At 46.5% G+C, this 18,821-nt stretch overlaps 1 protein-coding gene across 1 annotated transcript in view; it reads right to left on the reverse strand.

Moving 5' to 3' along the window:
• The window catches only part of MAD1L1 (mitotic arrest deficient 1 like 1), a 366,427-nt gene that overhangs the window by 130,782 nt on the left and 216,824 nt on the right, over nucleotides 1-18,821 (reverse strand). The window lies entirely within an intron of this gene.

The raw sequence follows: 18,821 nt of genomic DNA on the forward strand, positions 1-18,821 counted from the left end.
GGGCTGAACGAGACAAAGAATAAACGAATCTTCCCTCCTGGAGCCTCTTGTAAGATTAGGTAATTCCCTAAGTGAAAAATGAATAACAGAGAGAAAATTAGCTCCATCCATATAAATAAGCCTTCATATTCCAAACTCGTCACCCAGAGCTTCCCAGGCGAACGCCCTGAAGAATTTTTGCTGTTGTGTAACAGATGGTTTCCTCCTCCCCCCTTCCTTGGTTTAGTTCCAGCCGCAATATCTTTCAGGTGATCTTGTTTTAGCACAAAAATGAGCGTTTTGGGTGTAAATCACCAATCGCGGTAGCGAAAGGACACTTGGCAGTTTGATTGCATTTGGCATCTTTGAAGTGCCGGACAAACAGTTACACAAATGAGAGATTAGCGCTGTCTCCATTTTACAGAGAGAGGAGCTAAGGAAAAGCAAGCCAGGGATGGCGCTTAATTCGGCAGCACTGAGCTGGTGACAGCCTGGGCTGCGAATGCAGAATCTGCTGAATCACAGCACAGAGCTGGGATATTGTCCTGTTTAACGGGAAGATTCTTTGCTCAGCCTTGAATTTGATGGCTTTAAAAAATAAAATTAGCTCTCTAATAAATTTATAATGAAATGAAACCTTAGAGAATACAGTCTGATGGAGCACAGCTGACCCGAGAGATTAAAATTAAAATTAAGCTCAGCATAACTGCTGCAGGTGAGTAAATACGGGGTAAAGAGGAACCGGCCCTGTCAACCTAATGCCCCTTTGCTAATGACAGGCAGGGAAATGTCCTAACAACTGAGAAATCCCAAATAACAGAGGCAAAATCCTCCAGTTTAACATGCAGCAGAGGTACCTAAGCCCATGCATGTCTTGAAGCAGAGACTGTCTTTCCAAGGCGTTCAGTCCTCTATCACACAAGCCAAACTACAAAAGGCAAAAGAAGTTTAAAGAAGTGCAAAGTTAGCTCAAAAAGCTGCTGGAGACATAGAGACTGTGGAAAGTAAGCATGGGCTGGGAAAAACAGCAGCAGGAAACCTTTGCAGTGGGCTGCAGGGCAGGGGTACGAGCGTTATCTGGGAGCGCAGCGAGCTATGGGAGCGAGCCTGGCTTTTCAACTCGCTCCCAGGCATTGTCTGCTTTTGCTTGCAGAAACACAGCTCTTTCCACCCTGGAGAATCACAATGGCTGGACGCCTGTGCCCAATGCCTCCTGAACTCTGTCAGCCCTTTGATGTGATTCTCCCCACCTGGGAAACTGTCTTTTCCTACCAGTGTGTTTGCTTCACAACCCTGATGTGAAAGCTGCAGAATTCACGGATAGGAACTTTTACATCTCCACGTATTAGTGCTTGTGGGAAGAAGAAGAGGTTACGCTTGCTTTTATGTATGTAGACACAATCCTGACCTTTAGCTTGGTCCTGACCCTCTGATTCAATAGCCGGCACTCGCGCTCTGAATCAGTAATGAACTAAAGGTTATGGCAGGGAGCACGCTGCTGTGGATATACCATTCTGTAGAAAAGATAAGAAACATAGACCTGGCCCATTACAGAAGAGGCAAAGCATCTTCTCGGCAGAGCATTTTTATGTGGGGACAAGGGCACGACCCAGGGCTGTGGGCTCAGCCCTCGCATCCCATACAAATGCCATTCGCGGAACCGCATTCTGCCTCCCCTGCTCCCAAGTTGAAAAGTCACTTCTCACTTTCTGCCATGAGGACGGCTCCTGTGTGGCACTAAGCCGTCCCTGCATTTCACGCTGGCTGTGGAGGCATTTTAGTGATGGATGAAGTAATCCTAGTGCGTATTTCCTACAGCTGTGAAGTTTGCAGAGCACTTTGGGAATCCCACGAGGCCGCCGTGCGTATTGCAGCAAGCCCTGCCGGCACACGCTGCTGCAGCAGCCGCGAACAACAGCCTACCCCAAAATATTGCTGGTTTTCTTTTCTTCAGTTGCAACGTGCATTCCCCCTCTCGATGTCTCCTTTCTGGCTTGTTTGTTTGGAAGATCCGCTTGGTTCTCAGCATTGTCTGAGCTCTTCCATCTCTTTAGCTCCTGAGAGCTCTGCACCCAACTGTAGGAGTCGGTACAAAGAACAGGATCCAACCAGCCAACCAACTGTACCAACCCTCTTTCCCCCTTTTCTTTCTCTTTCCCTTTTTCTCCACTTTCTCTATCGCGTGCTGTTTTATGGGCAAAATAATAAACTAACACTGTTTGATTGACTTATAACCCCTTGGCATTTTGGTTGCCTTGATTTTGCGCTTTGAGATCAAAGTAAACGAAGCATCACGAGTCCATCACCAAATAGACCGTGACACCAACGCTGCCTTGGTGCAGGACCCTGCCTGTTGGGAAGATCAGTCAAGAAACCAAGATCCCTGGTGTTTAGTCATCACCGAGAATATTTTGGTGTAGGAAAAGAGCAGCCCATACAGGTAACCTTGACACTTGGTCTCCCACGATCCACATCCACGGAGAAGAATTCATTTCAGTTTTGGTTTAGAGAAGACTTTACTCCCTGCTGCTGTGAGCTCTTCTGGCCGAGGTCAAAGGCACTGAGACCGTGCTGCTGGTCCAAACAGACCTGCTGGGACAGGTCAGCCAGAGCTTTAGGAAGAATATATGGCGAGGGAAGGGAAAACTGGCAGGAACAAAAGGTCTCTGAGCGTGGGATGTGCAAGCAACAAAAAATAGATTTACCCAACTAGGCTAAATCAATGGATTAGCTCTGTGCTTGAAGAAAGTTATCATTAAAGGCTGTGCTATTCAGAAGCTCACTTTACATCTGAGAAAAGTCTGCAAAAATCCTCTTGCATTATCCCCAGCCTTATAGATTTTTTCTTTTCATCTGAGACTCAGAGTGGGGATTACCCATTAAGGTGCAATAGCCAAATCACATTCAATCTATTCTCTATTAAAATAAGAAAAAGCTTTGGTCTTTCCTGTCCTCTTCCATCTCATTCCCTCCCCATGTCTACATCCAAAGCATTTACCTCCAACTTTCAACAGACACACAAGTCCTGAATACCAAGAGGGCACACAGGATGATGTCTAAATAACAACACTCGATTCTCTGTCCTACAGGCTGCATCCTGCTTCTTCAGCACCAAAGCACGAGAGTTCATTTCAAAAACATCATTTACTTCTGAAACCAGCAATGACAGAGATAAAAATCACCAGTCAGCATCGACCAATTTTGACCTGCGCTGTTTCCTTGATTTCATCCCCTTTTTGTGGCGCTGCTATGATGGTGACAGCAGCCCTGGGGTGCTGGTAGCGGAGCATCTGGCCTCAACCGCACCACTGTGCTAGAACATCTGCAGTCGTCCACATCTGCATTCATCCACATCTGGCCGCCCCGCCGCTTGGCTCAGCAGCACCAGCTGGAGCAGATGATGCTCAGCAAGGGATGAAGTGACCGAGAGAACCAGCTGTGCCACACCTGCCTCTGCCACCCCGCTGGGACCACACTGCGGTACATGGGGGGGTTGTCACTACAGCTCGGTGAGGTCGTGAAAGCAAAGGAAACCTAAAGAAATACCTTCACAGGCAGGAGAAGCACAAAACTGCAGGCACCTGAAATGCTTTTACCGCATTCGAGTTTTTATAGAAGCGTGTTTGCTTTTTCTCAGCCGCAGAAGCCAGACCGTACACAGCTGCTCCTTCGTGCAGTCTCTCCCCCACAGTGTTTTGATTTAGGTATTTTCCTGTAATGTTTGCAACTTAAACACATCAGAATTGTGCCAAGGCTTCTGAAACACTAAAAAGGACCGGAGTTATTAGAAAAGTGGAAAGTTAATAAACCCTGAGTCATTATAACAAACTTAGGAGAACTCCAGCATTGCTCTGAAGCGTCCTGAAGCAGAAGAGCTCAAATTACCTTGAAATCATCTTTCCAGTAAAACCAAAATGACCTCCCTTTCAGCATGAGACCTATTGAAGCATCTCGACCCTTTAGACATTATAATCTTCCTTCTGTATAGCCACACGCCGGTTATAACACCAAAGTATTTTGGTTGATAGACATTATCAATAGTTGCTTCCAAAAGTCAGTGAGCTGGAAGCAAGGCATGGCTGGTGTGCTCTCAGCGCTGTTTATTCTGCTGCTCTGTTAATTGTATTTATTTGTATTAGGATTCCAAAACAAAAGAAGTCAATTACAGCTTACTAGGAGTTATAAAGAACTTGTGTAATTGGGCTCCTGATCTAGTTATCAATATAAATAGACATGCCGTACTAAGAAGTAGAAGATAAAGCCACAAAGGAAGGTTTGCACTATTCGCAGGCACCCAGAGTGAAGAAACAAAATTAGAGAAAAGCTAAAGAGAGTTTTATTAATGCTTCAGATGACTTGGAAAAAAGTCAATCATAACACTGTAAACAAGGAAGTTCTACAGCAGTATTTAAAAATACCTGAAATTGTTTCAGGAGCCCCATTGATTTGAATTAGGCAGCTGCATAATCACAGGGGCTGCAATTTTAATGAACATTTCAACAGGAAATGTAGAGCTGATTATATATATCAAAACAGGAAAGATCCAAATGCTGCAGCTCCTCTTTGTTGTTGTTGTTGTTGTTGTTTTATCACCTTAGTGTGCACACCCAGACCAGGTCTAGAACTGACACAGGACTCACCTGCTCAGTGATCACCTTAGTGTGCACACCCAGACCAGGTCTAGAACTGGCACAGGACTCACCTGCCCGTTGATCACCTTAGTGTGCACACCCAGACCAGGTCTAGAACTGGCACAGGACTCACCTGCCCGTTGATCACCTTAGTGTGCACACCCAGACCAGGTCTAGAACTGACACAGGACTCACCTGCTCATTGATCACCTTAGTGTGCACACCCAGACCAGGTCTAGAACTGGCACAGGACTCACCTGCTCATTGATCACCTTAGTGTGCACACCCAGACCAGGTCTAGAACTGGCACAGGACTCACCTGCCCGTTGATCACCTTAGTGTGCACACCCAGACCAGGTCTAGAACTGGCACAGGACTCACCTGCCCGCCCGGGCTGGCGGCAGCTCCCAGCGTCCCCGGCTGCAACCCTGGCGTCTCTGCCTCCATACGTATCATTAGGCACAGCATTATGAAAAATAATTAGGGATTCAATCAGATTTTACACTGGATCAAGTGACTGGAAACTTCAATGCTGTGCTGCAGCTTTCCTTTAACATACTGTAGGGCATGTTATATATACTTAATTAGATAATGTTTATACAGTGCTTTGAAGAAATAAGGAACTCTGTGAGGGCTGGGTCGTATTTTCGGAGAGGAAAAGAGCGGTGTTGAGACAGCGCAGGCACCGAGGGAGAACAAAGCTCTGAGAAACCCAACACCTTGTTTGTAGAAAGGCTTGAGGACATCTGAGAGAGAGAAAAAATACAACAGCAGCTTCCAGCACCTCGGTACTGAGAAATAACCAGAAGTTGTAAAACATGGGATGCTGCAAAGGCACTGAAATGACAGTCTTGCTTTTACCAATGGGGGAATAGTGGTAACCGAGCCAGGCAGGCAGCAGCGCCTACACGGGAGAGAAAAACTTTGCGTACAGGCAAGCACAAGGCATTGATTATTGCTCTGTAAAGGCAATTTGCAAGATAAAGATTCACACAGAGTTGTAGGCCTTGATGAAACAAAAACGAACGCGCTCCACTCCTGCGAACGCTCTTATTCATACGAGTGGGAACTAATGGAATAAAAGCATCTTGCTTGCTATTATTTTGTAGTGAGGGAAACAGGGCTCTTTTTGCTAAAGACGGGGTGCTTTGTCGGCTGCATACTAAAATACTGAAATACTTTGCGAAAGGCAAAAATGCCTTCAGCACAAAAGCCTTCCCAGCAGCAACTGAGGACAGCTTTGCACCAAGGGGGACGAGGATCACTAAGAGAGGGGGAGACCATGTTCTCATTGGGATGGGACACCACACAGGTCCTCAAAGGCACCTCTATTAAAAGAAATTGGAGAGCGACCGACCAAGCTGTGGCTAAATATACTCAGAATGGCGACGAACAAGTGATGCTGCATCCAGCCACTTGCCTCCCTACAGGGCAAGCGGCACACAGAGTGCTCCAAAGAGCTTCCAGCGAGCACAGAAAGCAAATAATGTACGTAGGGAGCTTTCAAAATGATTGCAGAGAGAGCCCTCAGCTTCTGTTTCGTGCATTGTGGGTTTTTTTTTATTTGCCTATAACTAAATTACATGATTTCTTTGCAAGTCTAATTAAGCAGTTAATTGATGCTGGTGCCCTTTAGCATCTGGCATTTAAGATTAAGTAAATAATGGAGAAAAGTGCATGCAGCACCCAGCAATAATTAAACACAGCAAGGGTTTATTCCCCCGCCCTCCCTCACTTCAATCCGTTATGTATAAATCTCAGAGGATAACTGTCTTTAATAGCTTCAAATACACTTACACGCCATATAATGATACTTGACAGCAGTATTTTTCCTCTTAGAGATGGCGGATAGTAGGTGTATCTTTGATCTTAACCGGCAGGTTGTATTTTACCCCTGCGCTGGGGGGAAGGAAGAGTTTCACTGCTGAAGGGCACGTCAAATGGACCTTCATGGAACACCCTTCTGGATCCCTGAGGGCGAGTGCTGGGATTTGTGGTCAGACCTCTCCCTTTCTCATGCGTTTATTCCTTCCCGATGTTCCCCACAATGTTATTCATCCATTTCCTGCAGACTATGGAAATGCAGATTATAGAAATGATTTCCTGTTAGTCTTCTATGAGAAAGGTTGAGTTATAGCAAATGAAATGAAGCTGTGCAAAATAAAAGCCCTTTGGACCAAAGGAAGTATCCAGAATCCTAGACATGAATTTAGTCGGGGGGAAGCCGTGTTATACCATTCGCAGGCATTTTCAGGCCGTGTCTCCAGCGCTGCTGGTGCAAGGCTCACACGGGCACGTCGACTCGCTGCTTTGAGAAAAGGAGCGATGATTTCACACGCAAAATGTCTGATCAGCAGACACGTCCGCCAGGGACTTAAGTCCTGACTATATTTTTGTGTGTGTGTGCAGAGCGCTGCGCTGAATATTTGCAGTCTGGTCTGAAGAGTTCAGTTTCCTCAGAAGGCCACAGATTAAGGACTCAAGTTACAAAACCTACTCCAAGATTTGCACAAAGCAGCGTAAAAACCCCTCTGAAACAGGTCGGCATGCCCGGCCCCCGCTGCTCCCCCCACGAACCCACCAAGCAGCATGGGGATCGCCCCCTGCTTTATCCTCCAGGGGGTTAACGCGAGTCAGCCTGCCTCTCCAACACAGCGCTGATTTAAACCAGCAACAGGACAAGAGGCTTTTAGTTACTCGCGAGCTGCCTGACAGAAGGCATTGCCGCCCTAAGATTAGCGCCACAATCTCTTTAGGCCCTGCAAGCAGGAAAAGCCGGCGCGGAGGCTCATGCCCACCTCCCGTGGGTGCCGCGAGTCTTAATTAGTATCTCTGGCATACTCCGAGACCTTCGGACAGAGGGTGCTACAGAAGTGGCAAAACATGCTCATCATTATGCCTGCTGCCACAAGTGCTGCCGTTCGAGGCAGCGGCTCCACAGCACGGCTGGCCGCGGCGATAATTCCCCCACCGCAGATTGTCCCGGTCGGAGGCGGCTTCACCTCTCCATGGCTGAAGAGCAAAGCAGAACCGGTGCTGCCGAGGCTGCAATCCGCCCGTCAGCATTGGCGACACGTTCAGACCAGCCCGTCGCTAGAAAGGAAATCATCCAGGGCGCTTTCTCATTAAAAAGAGCTTCGCTTTCACGGCAGCGCCTTCTCCCGCCTGCCACAGCTCGCCCTCCCCTCAATCCTGATCATTACGGGGAAACAACAAAGAATTAGTCAGCTTTTGTTAAGCGTCAAACATTCCCACTCGAAACCACCAGCAAAACAAGGAGAGACATTTAATGGCTCTCAGAGCAACTTTATACCTTCCTAAACACGATTTCTGTACCTCTTGCTAATTGCTCGTTTGCCCTGGTTTGATGGAACAGCCTGGCTCGCTCCACCTTTGGCGGAGGAGAACAACAGTGTTTTATGTGCTACAATAAGTGGGATACACGTAGCTCGTATTTTTTATCCTTATTTATTTCTAACTGTTGGGGTTAGCAGCCCAAGATTCAGAGCTACTCGAGGCGTAACTAAGATGCCATTAGCTTCAAATCTGTTCACAAATGCTGCAAGCATTTCGTTTAGGACATCGCCCTGCAGGTGAGGACCTTGCATACGTTGGAATATTCTGCTTAAAATGTTTTATTATTAAAAAACTTCCTATGGACTCCAGAACACAAGCACAGCATAATGCTCCCCTCCTCTTTCTGTGGGGGTTTTTCACGTTATAAAATCTGAAGGATCCTATAGTAGAAAGAAGTGCTTTTGAATGGAAGCGAAGAGGAATTTCCACTACTCCTTGTGGCACCATGGGAGTCCAAACGCATTCTGCGGGGAGCTTGCAAACACACCAGCGCGCTGCTCATGAACCTGGGATGGGACGTATCATGGAAACAACCTGAGTAGGACTTACTTCAAACAGTGGCTGACGATGAAAATGCCTTTAGCCCGCATCTGTTATGCAGATATAACATCACCGCTTCTAACTTAGGACGGAATCTTTGCCTCGCCTAAATTCTGCCTCGTTCCAGGGAAGTCGCCGCAATATGGCAATCTGAAAGGGGAATCACACGCCGGCGTCATTATCAGCCTATTCAGAAAGCCTCTGCTGAATCCTTCAGATCTGCGCGTCGCCTTTGATGCCGCTAGCGGTGAGATTTTTGATGACACATCCTCAGTCTCCAGCGAAGGTGGATGCTGCCGCTGCCTCCGGCCCTTCCTTACAGAAGTCTCTGATCTATTTAACTTAAATGCCTCCGCTCCACACCTGTGATGGTATCTGATCATCGCAGAAGGTGACTTTACAGAGTTGCATACCTACCCAATAACCCACTATGCTACAGTACTCCAACAGGACGCATCAAGACTCTTCTATTCAATACAGACAGAAACCTACTTAGGCAGCCAGAGCGTGAAAAGGCAATTCGTGAATCTGATTTCAACCAGCTTTTCATCCGTCTGATTTTCATTCATCGAGCTGGAGCCAGTTGTATGTAAGAATGAATATGCTGTTCCCTAACGGAGGCTGGATTGACTTGCTGCTCTCTAACTGAGCTCATGCCAGATAACCTGGCACTGAAATGGAGAGAATGTGGAAACGCTGAAATAGCGAGTGAAGGCTGAATCAGCTGCTGTGACTACACCAAGCACACCAGGTAGCTTTAGTTTGGTCTAAATAATGGATTGCTCCCCGATGCTCAGAAATCCCTGATGGGCAGGCACGACTTTCCCCTGGGCTTTAAATCTTGCTATGGTTGATTAGGATACTGTGTGATTAGCAGCCACCGCACAAGCTGCCCAGCACACCTGGATGTTATGGAACCGGGTTGATGGGTGTGAAGATGTGAAGAGACGCTTCTCTCCCTCCCTATTGACATTCTTCTGTCAGTACCACAGTCCTAAGGCTATCACAATGTTATCACATCATGCTACTGATGTCAGTGCCATGATTAAGATGGCAAAGTAATTACAAGTGTCTGCTTTTATACGCTGATTGCTTTCCAAATAAATGTTCTCCATTCCAAATAAATCCGCTATGGATTAACGCTTCTACTTGCTCACCGCCTAGAATGTATTTGATTAGAAAAGCCCGATCAAAACTCTGCTTGACCATTTTCCAGCGCTTCACCATTTTTCTTTTCCTCATCAGGAAGAAAAGTGTATCCATTAGTTAACCTTTTCAAACACGCTCTTTCTGTAGTCTAATTCAAAAAAGGATTATAAAAGCCTTGTCAGCCCTGGCATGTGAATAGCTTTTTGTGAGCGCGGGGAACAAGTATTCATATATCAGAACATCGGCATGGGGAGATAAGAGTAGCTGTATATGTGCGTGCTTATCTGAATGCAAGATCAGTGCTGTGAAACCAGCATAAACACCAAGGACAGAATCCATATATTGATGTCATTCTTAGCAGTACGAGCGCATTTGCGTGAATTTGCAATTAAATAAAGCGTATTCCTTAAAAAGAAAACAAGACGTTAAGGATATAATTCAAGGTCTATTGAGATCAACGGGAAATGTTTCCATTGCGTTGGCACATAGTTCCTGTCCCTCCCAACGCATCTGCTGGAATATTAAGGAAGAAATGACCTGGAATTTGTTTGCAGTGTTTTTAAATAGACCGAGAGGTTCTCAGTTCTCCCAGTCTCCTCTCTTTTCTTCCATGGCTAACATTTCATGCATTTTAATCCATGTTAGTTTCATACCAAATAAAGTCATTGAAAATACTACAAATACATGTGGGTGACAAATGAACTGATGTAGGAAACATAACTTTGAATCTCCTGACTTTTATGCAATTAAAATATCAACTTAATTGTTGGATCTGTGTAGCTCCTCTCATTTTAATATGTAAATCAGTTTCTATTACTCTATAGCTCAAAGAATGTGTTACTCGGCTTACTTGATTAGGCTGGGAATTGCTGGTCCTGCTGTCACGATGTTTACACTTTGGTGACAAGTTTGCACATCAAATTCACATAATGCAATGTCATCAACTTACTCATCAAATACAAACTCCTTAAATACAGTCGCTGCTCTAGAATATTGAAACAGCCTTACTTTACTTCATTTACAGCCTCTAAATCATCAGAGTACGCTAACAGAAAAATTTGGACCATAACTGGAACACAGTATTTCCCAGGAAAAACAGCTTCGCACAGAGACAGGCAGGGAAACCTGAAATACAGCCCACATGGGCTTTACTTGTGTGTTCTCCCTTTAAAATGTGGAACGACGACATGTTTTATTTCTCAGTCTCTACACATTCACTCCACCTCATTCGGGATTCAGTGTTAAGGAGTCCCTATTTATTCTGTGAAGACACTTGGATTTCAGCTCCCGGCCACGTATACTTACCTGGAAATTGAAATGAGGACTCCAGAGAAAACCAGCAAATGCAGTCATATTTTTCCCATTATGAACCTGCCGTAACAACAATCCCACCATCTTGGAGAGTATCGAGAGGAAAAGGGTAAATAAGTGCAGTATTTTCCCACTCCTGTCATCTCTCCGGAACCTAATACACATCCCCAAGCACGGGGAGGACATTCACCTGGCCAGCACGAGGCTTTTCGAGACATGGCCGGTAACCTCAACACCCATTGCAAAGCTCCTTTGCTCGACTCCCACTACTCTTTACCGTCCATAAAGGTGCCCAGCTTTAATTTCCAGGAGGAACAACACATTGACAAGACGCCATGCAGGGATCTGAGGCTCTGCCACGCTGGTTCTTCTCATGCCAGGGAAACGGTGTTGGCCTGAGCCTGAGACACCAGCACAAGCTTTTCTTCTCAGTCCTGCTGATGAATGAAAGAGCATTTTTGATGCTGTGCATCCAGAGGCCTTATGGCACATTGATGCTGATCAAAAGCTGCTCTGTGATGCCAACTGCACTAAGAGGCAGCTCATATCACAGCCCCACAGGACCCACAGGGCAGCTGCAGGTATTATAATGTTGCATCTCGTTCCCTTCAGGAGAAATGCTGGACTGGAGAGGTCTAGTGGGAGCATCCTGATGCTACACAGCCACCAAGAAGGCAGCAACCACATAATGGGAATGTCCCTCAAATATCCAAGCAGGAAAATGCAACTGCCAAACTTTACCCAGTCTCATAAAGCCCAACAGCCCCTTGGTTTGTCTCTGGCTGATAATGAAACCATCAGCACAGAGGGATACAGAAGCAGCAGAGGGATGCAGAACAATTACAGCCATGAAAGGCGCTATCTGCAATACAAATGCGAAGGTGTTTTATAGGGATTTGGCAGGTGGGAAGGGGTTAAAACACAGAAGAAGGAAGGTTTCAGGTCCATTGAGTTCTCTCCTCGCAAAGGCTCTGCGCTGCCCCTCGTTTCAGGTGGAGGAGCACAGCTGCTTCGGGGACTCGGAGGGACGTGACTGGTAGTGAGAACAATTCATCCTCATGGTCACTTCATGTTTCACTCAGCTAATGATGCACTGAGAACTAGAAACCAAAGTCAGGAAGCTTAAAAAGACTGAGTCTCCTCTAAAGCACAGGTTGAGTAAGCCAGGAGATGATAGAATACTCCTAGTGAGCCCAGGTTTCTCCACACATTTGCTCTGGACTTTTCTGGTCCCAGAAGCTACCTCTAACCTTCTCACCCAGGCATCAGCTACCTCCAGCCCCATCTGCTTCGGTAAGGGTGACCTCTTCCTTCTCAGATTAACATCACAACTTTACTGCGTCAGTACCGAGTAAGGAAAACAAGCCTAGGAAATAGCAACCTTCTCCCCAGTGGTATTTCCTTGCAGTGCTGCTCATTTCCATTACACCCAGACTGGAGGCAGGATCTCTAAGCCCAGAGACCCTTCCCTTAGGAGCCTCTTTCCTCATATTACCACAGAAATCATTGTAGATAATCTCACAGTTCACTGTTTCAATCTGGTCCCCCTCATCACATACATATTTTTATTTTCTTTTCCATTTCCTTCTCCATCCCAACTTGTTGTAATATTTCTTTCTTGGTAAAGCAGCTCTATTTTCTCTGGAGCAAGCCTTCTGCTTCTACTAAACATTCTGTAATCAACTTCTACACCAGGGGCATCAAACTCCTTTTCACCGGGGGCCGCATCAGCCTTGTGGTTGCCTTCAAAGGGACGAATGTAATTTTAGGAGTAGTTATATTTGTACAGTCCTAAAATTACATTCGTCCCTTTGAAGGCAACCACGAGGCTGATGCGGCCCCCAGTGAAAAGGAGTTGAACACCCCTGTTCTACACAGTGCCGAGCAAGACGGTAGGAGATGCTTTGAAACCAAACCAAACCCTCGTAGGAATCACTGGAGCTGCAGAGACGTGTTGTGCAGCTTCTCAGCTGCCTCTTACAAAAGCAGAAAAACTGAGGCCTCTAGAAACACGTGAATCGGCTGGAAAAGAGGGGCCACGAAGAAAAGCTACAGCTCGTTGTGAAGGCGAAGTACAGTCTGGGTAGTAACCTCTGACTGACAGCACGTTTTACACATTCAACAGCTACAAGAGAACTCTGTTACAAGATGTATTACAAACCTCTGGCTCCCTGGACGGCAGATGGAGGCTGAAGTCCCAGCAACCTCTGGCTGGCACCTCCCATCACGGTTTTGCAAGAGGCTCCAGGCATCCTCGGGGCTCTGCCCGGTCAGAACCCCTGTCCCCAGCTCGCGTCCCCCCGCGCACAGCGCACAGACGGAGTCGTGCTGGGGCAGGTCTCTGCCCGCTGAACAGGCTCATGGCACGCTGCCACACGCAGGACACGCTGTGTTCAATAGATTCGGTGCTGCCATGACTTCATTTCTGTGTTATCTCCAAAAAAACTTGGGAATCTATCTGGATGACAAATGCTCTATGTGATAAAAGCAACTTTTTTTTTAACCTAGGAACATTTTTTTCAGCTCTCTTGAGGTCCTATACTTTCATTCAAGCCAGGGATTCCGGTTCTTTATAGGTGCCTGTGCTGACTTCAGTAGTGCAGAGCATTCACCATCAAAGGCCAAGCTGTAGCTGAATCAGGACACACAAAGGCTTCAAGGTATTTTTCCCTTGTCGCTAGACTGCCCAAATCTATGGACATCATTGTAATGTAAAGGGGTTTTATGAACTCTGCCCATCGACTGTTGTAACACTGTCAATACTGAACTACAGGAGGTCCCGAATTGGCTACAGTCTTTTAGGAAAACAGGTATATTTAGCAGCCCCACCTCGTTACCTATAATGCTGGGCTGGGACAAAGGGATATGGATGATAAGAAAGGAAATCAAAGTAAGCTCTATTTAAACTACCAGCTTATTCCCAGTCTTAATATACTATTCAGGTCCCAGACCAGTCCAAATGACTTGCAGTAGAGAAACTAGCACCATAAAAATAATCATGATAATAACTAGCTGAGAGGTGAGGGATTGCCCATTGCCCAAGGACGTACCGCTCCCGAGCCGCAGGGTCAGCACGGCCAGGACGGCTCCGAGCGGGCCAGATAAAGCAGCTCCCAAGGACTGCAGCTCATAACACTCGTCCTGTGTGCTACTTTCCAGATCGTTCGTGTTGTGCACATTAAAGCTATGCAACACTTCTGATGCAGGTACTAGTAGGGAATGATTTCTTCCCCCATCAAGAACATGTGGCCACCTCTGGAGTGAAAGCGGACAGAACTTCATCAGCACGCAGCAAAACACCAGAGGCAGAGACAAGCTCTTTATGAACTTCAGAAGAAATTGGGATACGCAGAAAGCAATTACATTCACTGAAATACAGGTTAACATCCTGCTCTTACCAAAAGTCCCTTAACACTGGAGGACAGCAAACGCCCTGGACCTTCACTTCAGAAAGGCAAAGCCCTCAGTACAAAATGAAGGGTAACTGGCATGTTAAACATAATGAGAGAAGCGCCTCCTAACGAATCCTTCCTTGCTTTAAGAAGAGGCATTACGTGATCCAAAAAGAGCTGCATTTTATGCACCCACCTGGTCCAGCGTGGTCTGAGCAGCGAGACGCCGGGAGCCGCAGCAGCAGGTGAGACACGGAGCCTGCGCTGGCACACGCGCCCCCACCGGCAACGCAGGTGGACGCGGTTTCGCGCGCACGTGCAGCCCTCGCCGCGTGTGGATTTCCTACACACAGATGGTAGGAAGCACCAAGTCTTCCAAGCAACAACAGCTCAGCCAACTGCGGATGGAGAACGGTAACTTTGAAATTCCATCTGCTCCTTTTTTGTCACCTTCTGTACTCAGAAACACATTCATCAGACTCACAGGCATGCTGGGACACTGACAAATTTTACCATTGTCACTTCAATAAGATTAGTTTATTTTAATATTAATTCATTACCCAATTTAATTCTAATTAATGAGGTTTTTACAAGGCCCTGACATGGCAGAGATGCTGGAGACAGACTCAGCTGAACACCAGATGTAGCATCTTTTGTTAGGGTCAAACATCTGCCTCAGAGTGAGATTCCCCAGTTCTTCATCCAGGACCCTGCCTTCCCCTAACAGGAGAAAAAGCACACAGAAATCACTGAGGCGGACGAGCAGCTTTCCTTTTTGGTGGGATTATGTTCAGGAAAACAGTTCACTTCCAAAATTCTCCACAGATGGCTGAAATCAGAGTTGATTTCCCCATCCCCTTTCCTGGTGGGGGTGCCAGCCTGTCTCTCAACAGAAATAATATTAAAAGCACATTTCCTCTTTCTCACAGAGAGAGAGACTGCATGAAAGAAGAAATCACTCCATTGTACCTACAGAACAGCAACAAATCATCAGAAATCATGGAAAATTCGCATAACAGCATTCTTCAGCCAGGACCCAGCTTCCACAGGTCATCCCATTCCTACCTTCAAACATACCACCTTTTAAGATAAGAACACGAATGGAAATAATCAGCACCCGAAACGTACAATATACAAGTTATTACTTCTGTCAGCTGCCCATTACCTGCCACCTACCTATCTGCTTGAAACTAAGGCTGCTCGTTGCAGGGGGTTGGACCGGATGACCTTCAAAGGTCCCTTCCAACCCAAACTATTCTATGATTCTAAACTCCATCTCTAGCAGTACCACGAAAAATGAAGAGATCCAGCAGGACCAGCCAAGGCAAAAAAGGAAGATCTAAACAGCCAGGCCTGGAAAGAAACGGGGAAGAAGAGGAAGAGCTATGGAGCTGGAAGAAAAAAGAGCAGAAGAGGCAGCTTGAAATATAAAAAGGTGGTGGGGGGAAAGGTGGGAAGAGAATGGGAAAGAGGAATGGAGAACGGGAAGAGATTCCACGCCTGGGCAGTGATGCCCCCGCCACCTCCGCAAACCGCTCCAACCTGCATCGCTCTCGCCCCATCTGCCCTTGGTGCGCTCTCCCCTTACACAACCCAGACCTGGGCAGAGACACAGAACACCCAGAAACCTAAACCCCGTTCTCGTAACGTGGCTGCGGTGGATCCACCCCATCAATACCGCGCAACCCCGCATGTCCATTTATACTTTGAGAAAGGACGGTGTGTCGCTATAGCTCACATTGTTCAAATCTCTCCTCTGCAACAGCGCTGGTACTCATTTTAATAGAGACTATTACAGCATAAATGAGAGGAAAGGACCACTGAACTACGTGGCAAGTTGCCAGGCTGTGCTGCAGCCTCCAGCGGTTATGCTCAAAGAGATTTAAAGTCCAGTATAACCTTGATTTTTAATAGAGTCACATTTAATGAGCTTTAATGTCCACAGTAATAATTTCCTTATTACCTATCCAGGAGTCGGAACTACGATCAGAAAAACCTGGTGCACTCGAGTCCAATGAATGAATTTAATAATGGCCAATACATTATTACCAAAATCATCAACATCATTGCCCTTAATGACTTTTTTTTGTTGGTGTAATTATAATTCTTTGAACCTCAAGCGGAATTGTTGCAGATCACATAAGCTTGCTGAACACAGCAAACCTGACTGGCTACGGGCCACCCAAATCCCTCACTTCTGCCAATAAGCCATTCAGGGTATATGGCAAAAATGGGACAATAAAATCGTACATTTACTTCTATTGGTCAAAAGGCAAAATGCAAACTCATATATGACCTTTGTTGCCTTCCTGGCTTTTATCCGCACTTTTCCTACTCTGTCCTTGGTCTCCCTTCATCCCATTCACCTCTGACATGAGGGACCTCCCACCTCAGAAGCTCAGAGAGCTGAATTTGCCTCTTGCACGTGTCATATAACACGGATAAGCAGACAGATGGTATCGCAGCTGATAGAAAGGGGTGCAAGAAAAAGCCTAATTCTTGTTAATTTTGCACAGAAACAGCTCCACAAACCTCACTGAAACCTGCTCCTTTATTCTGCAGAATAAACCTCCCTCCCCAAGGCAGCTAACGGCACGGTGACAAACAGCACAGGGACGTTCTGCCACACGCTCCCCATTTCACACCTTGCAGACACGCTGCAATGGAAGGCACACGGCAGCCGGCCCTGGGTTTAGGACTATTTATAGCACCATTCCTCGTGCGTGACAGCAATGCAGACAAGAAGAAAGTCAAGATGTTCCCATATAGCCTGGCGTACTGTATGCATGCCCTGGTCTCAAAGACAGTCAACCACAAGGCTCCTCCATCCTTCACTTACAGCTCTTTTCTCCATTTTGTTTACATGAAGCACTTCGTATGCACTTACAGGCACTCTGAGAATGCAAAGGGCCCCCCTGTGACTGTGATAAATACCACCAAGTTTTTCCCACCCTGCTACACTCTGCAGCTGATGCTCTCTCCCATTGGAGCTGGTGACCAGAAGTCAGAATGATGTAGCATGGGACTGGGGCAAAAGGAGAAAAAGCATCACGTCTGTTAGAGGCTGGAAACACCCTGAAACCCAGTGAGCTGTTTGTTTTCCTGGTGGAATCAAAGGCAGAAAAGAAAGCAGCTTTAAAAATGCATCCCTTATAAGCTGAAGACAAACCTGGTAACATCCTAGAACAGAAGCGCCTCACAAACAGCTAAAAGCAGCTGCGTGAAAGGCAGCAGAATAATAATTATGAATAACAAATCACAGAAGGCATACATAAGAAACACATTCCTCCAGAAGAAATGGTCTAATTACGGGAGGTGATACCCCAGGGGACACCGAGCTGACCTCCCGAGCAGCACTCACAGCACCAGGGCACCGGCCCCGCACGGACCTGCAGCCGTAGATGTGCTGGGGCACAATGACAGAGCAGGGCACAGCAGCATCTGCTGCAATTTAAAAACCAGGGCATTTCAAATTCAAATTGCAAGGCAAGAACTACGCCCAAGAACTGCTCGAGTCTCACAGGAAGCTCCTACAGGCAAAGACAGCATGCCTTCAACATTCGGGAAGTGTTTCATGCTTACACGTTTGTTAGAGCATCCACTAACAACAGTGACAAACTGTCACTGTACCTCTAACAACCAAGCAGCTCTTCACTGTATAAACCACTCCATCTACACTTCTCACCATCATATTTTTAAGGCTATATAGCACCATAATCCGGTATGAGACGCTGGAATAAGCACGTTGTTAGCAGTAATAAAGTACTGTTGTTTGATGAATGGGAAGACAAGAAGCTACTTCCAGAGAACTTTGGAGTCATCACAGTGAGAGCTTTTTCTTCTTGTGTTGTTTTCTTTAAACCGGGGCTCTGCCATTTTGCGAGTCTCAAGTCTCCAGCACACGCAGCATTCGAGGGAAGCTCTGCCGCCTTCCCGACCTCTGGACAGCGACCACGGTCGTGCCGCGGGATCACCACAGGTTGGCTCCCCGCGGACCTGCAGCTCGCTTTTATTCTTCTCTTCTCTAACAGAAATGCGTAGAGGGCAAAGTACACGTGAGCGAGTTACAGCAGTGAGATCCCCCGGGTTCTGCAGCACGGGCTCGACTCCGCCTGGTCCCCTCGGAGTGCTGTAGGTGATGGGTCACGTTTTATTGATATCCTTACCTTGATTTACAAAGCCTGAGAATATGTCTGGAGGTGTTGGCTTTGGGGTTATTGCACTCTCATTCAGGTACGTGAAGGGAAGACAGACTGTACTGGAGGAGAGCCACAGATTCTGTGAAATGTATTTAGCTCAGTGAAAGATGTACTCTATTTTCATGGAGTATTGAATGTAGCTGTGATTAATGGGGCACATATACACTGATAAACAATATTAATTTGTTTTAAGCCAGGTCTGAAAAGATTTCAACCACTTGCTTCCCTGCAGCTATGAAAGTTATTTCCTGCTGTCTGTACTA

Source organism: Nesoenas mayeri (assembly GCF_963082525.1).
Source record: "Nesoenas mayeri genome assembly, chromosome: 15".
NCBI classification, from domain to species: Eukaryota; Metazoa; Chordata; class Aves; order Columbiformes; family Columbidae; genus Nesoenas; species Nesoenas mayeri.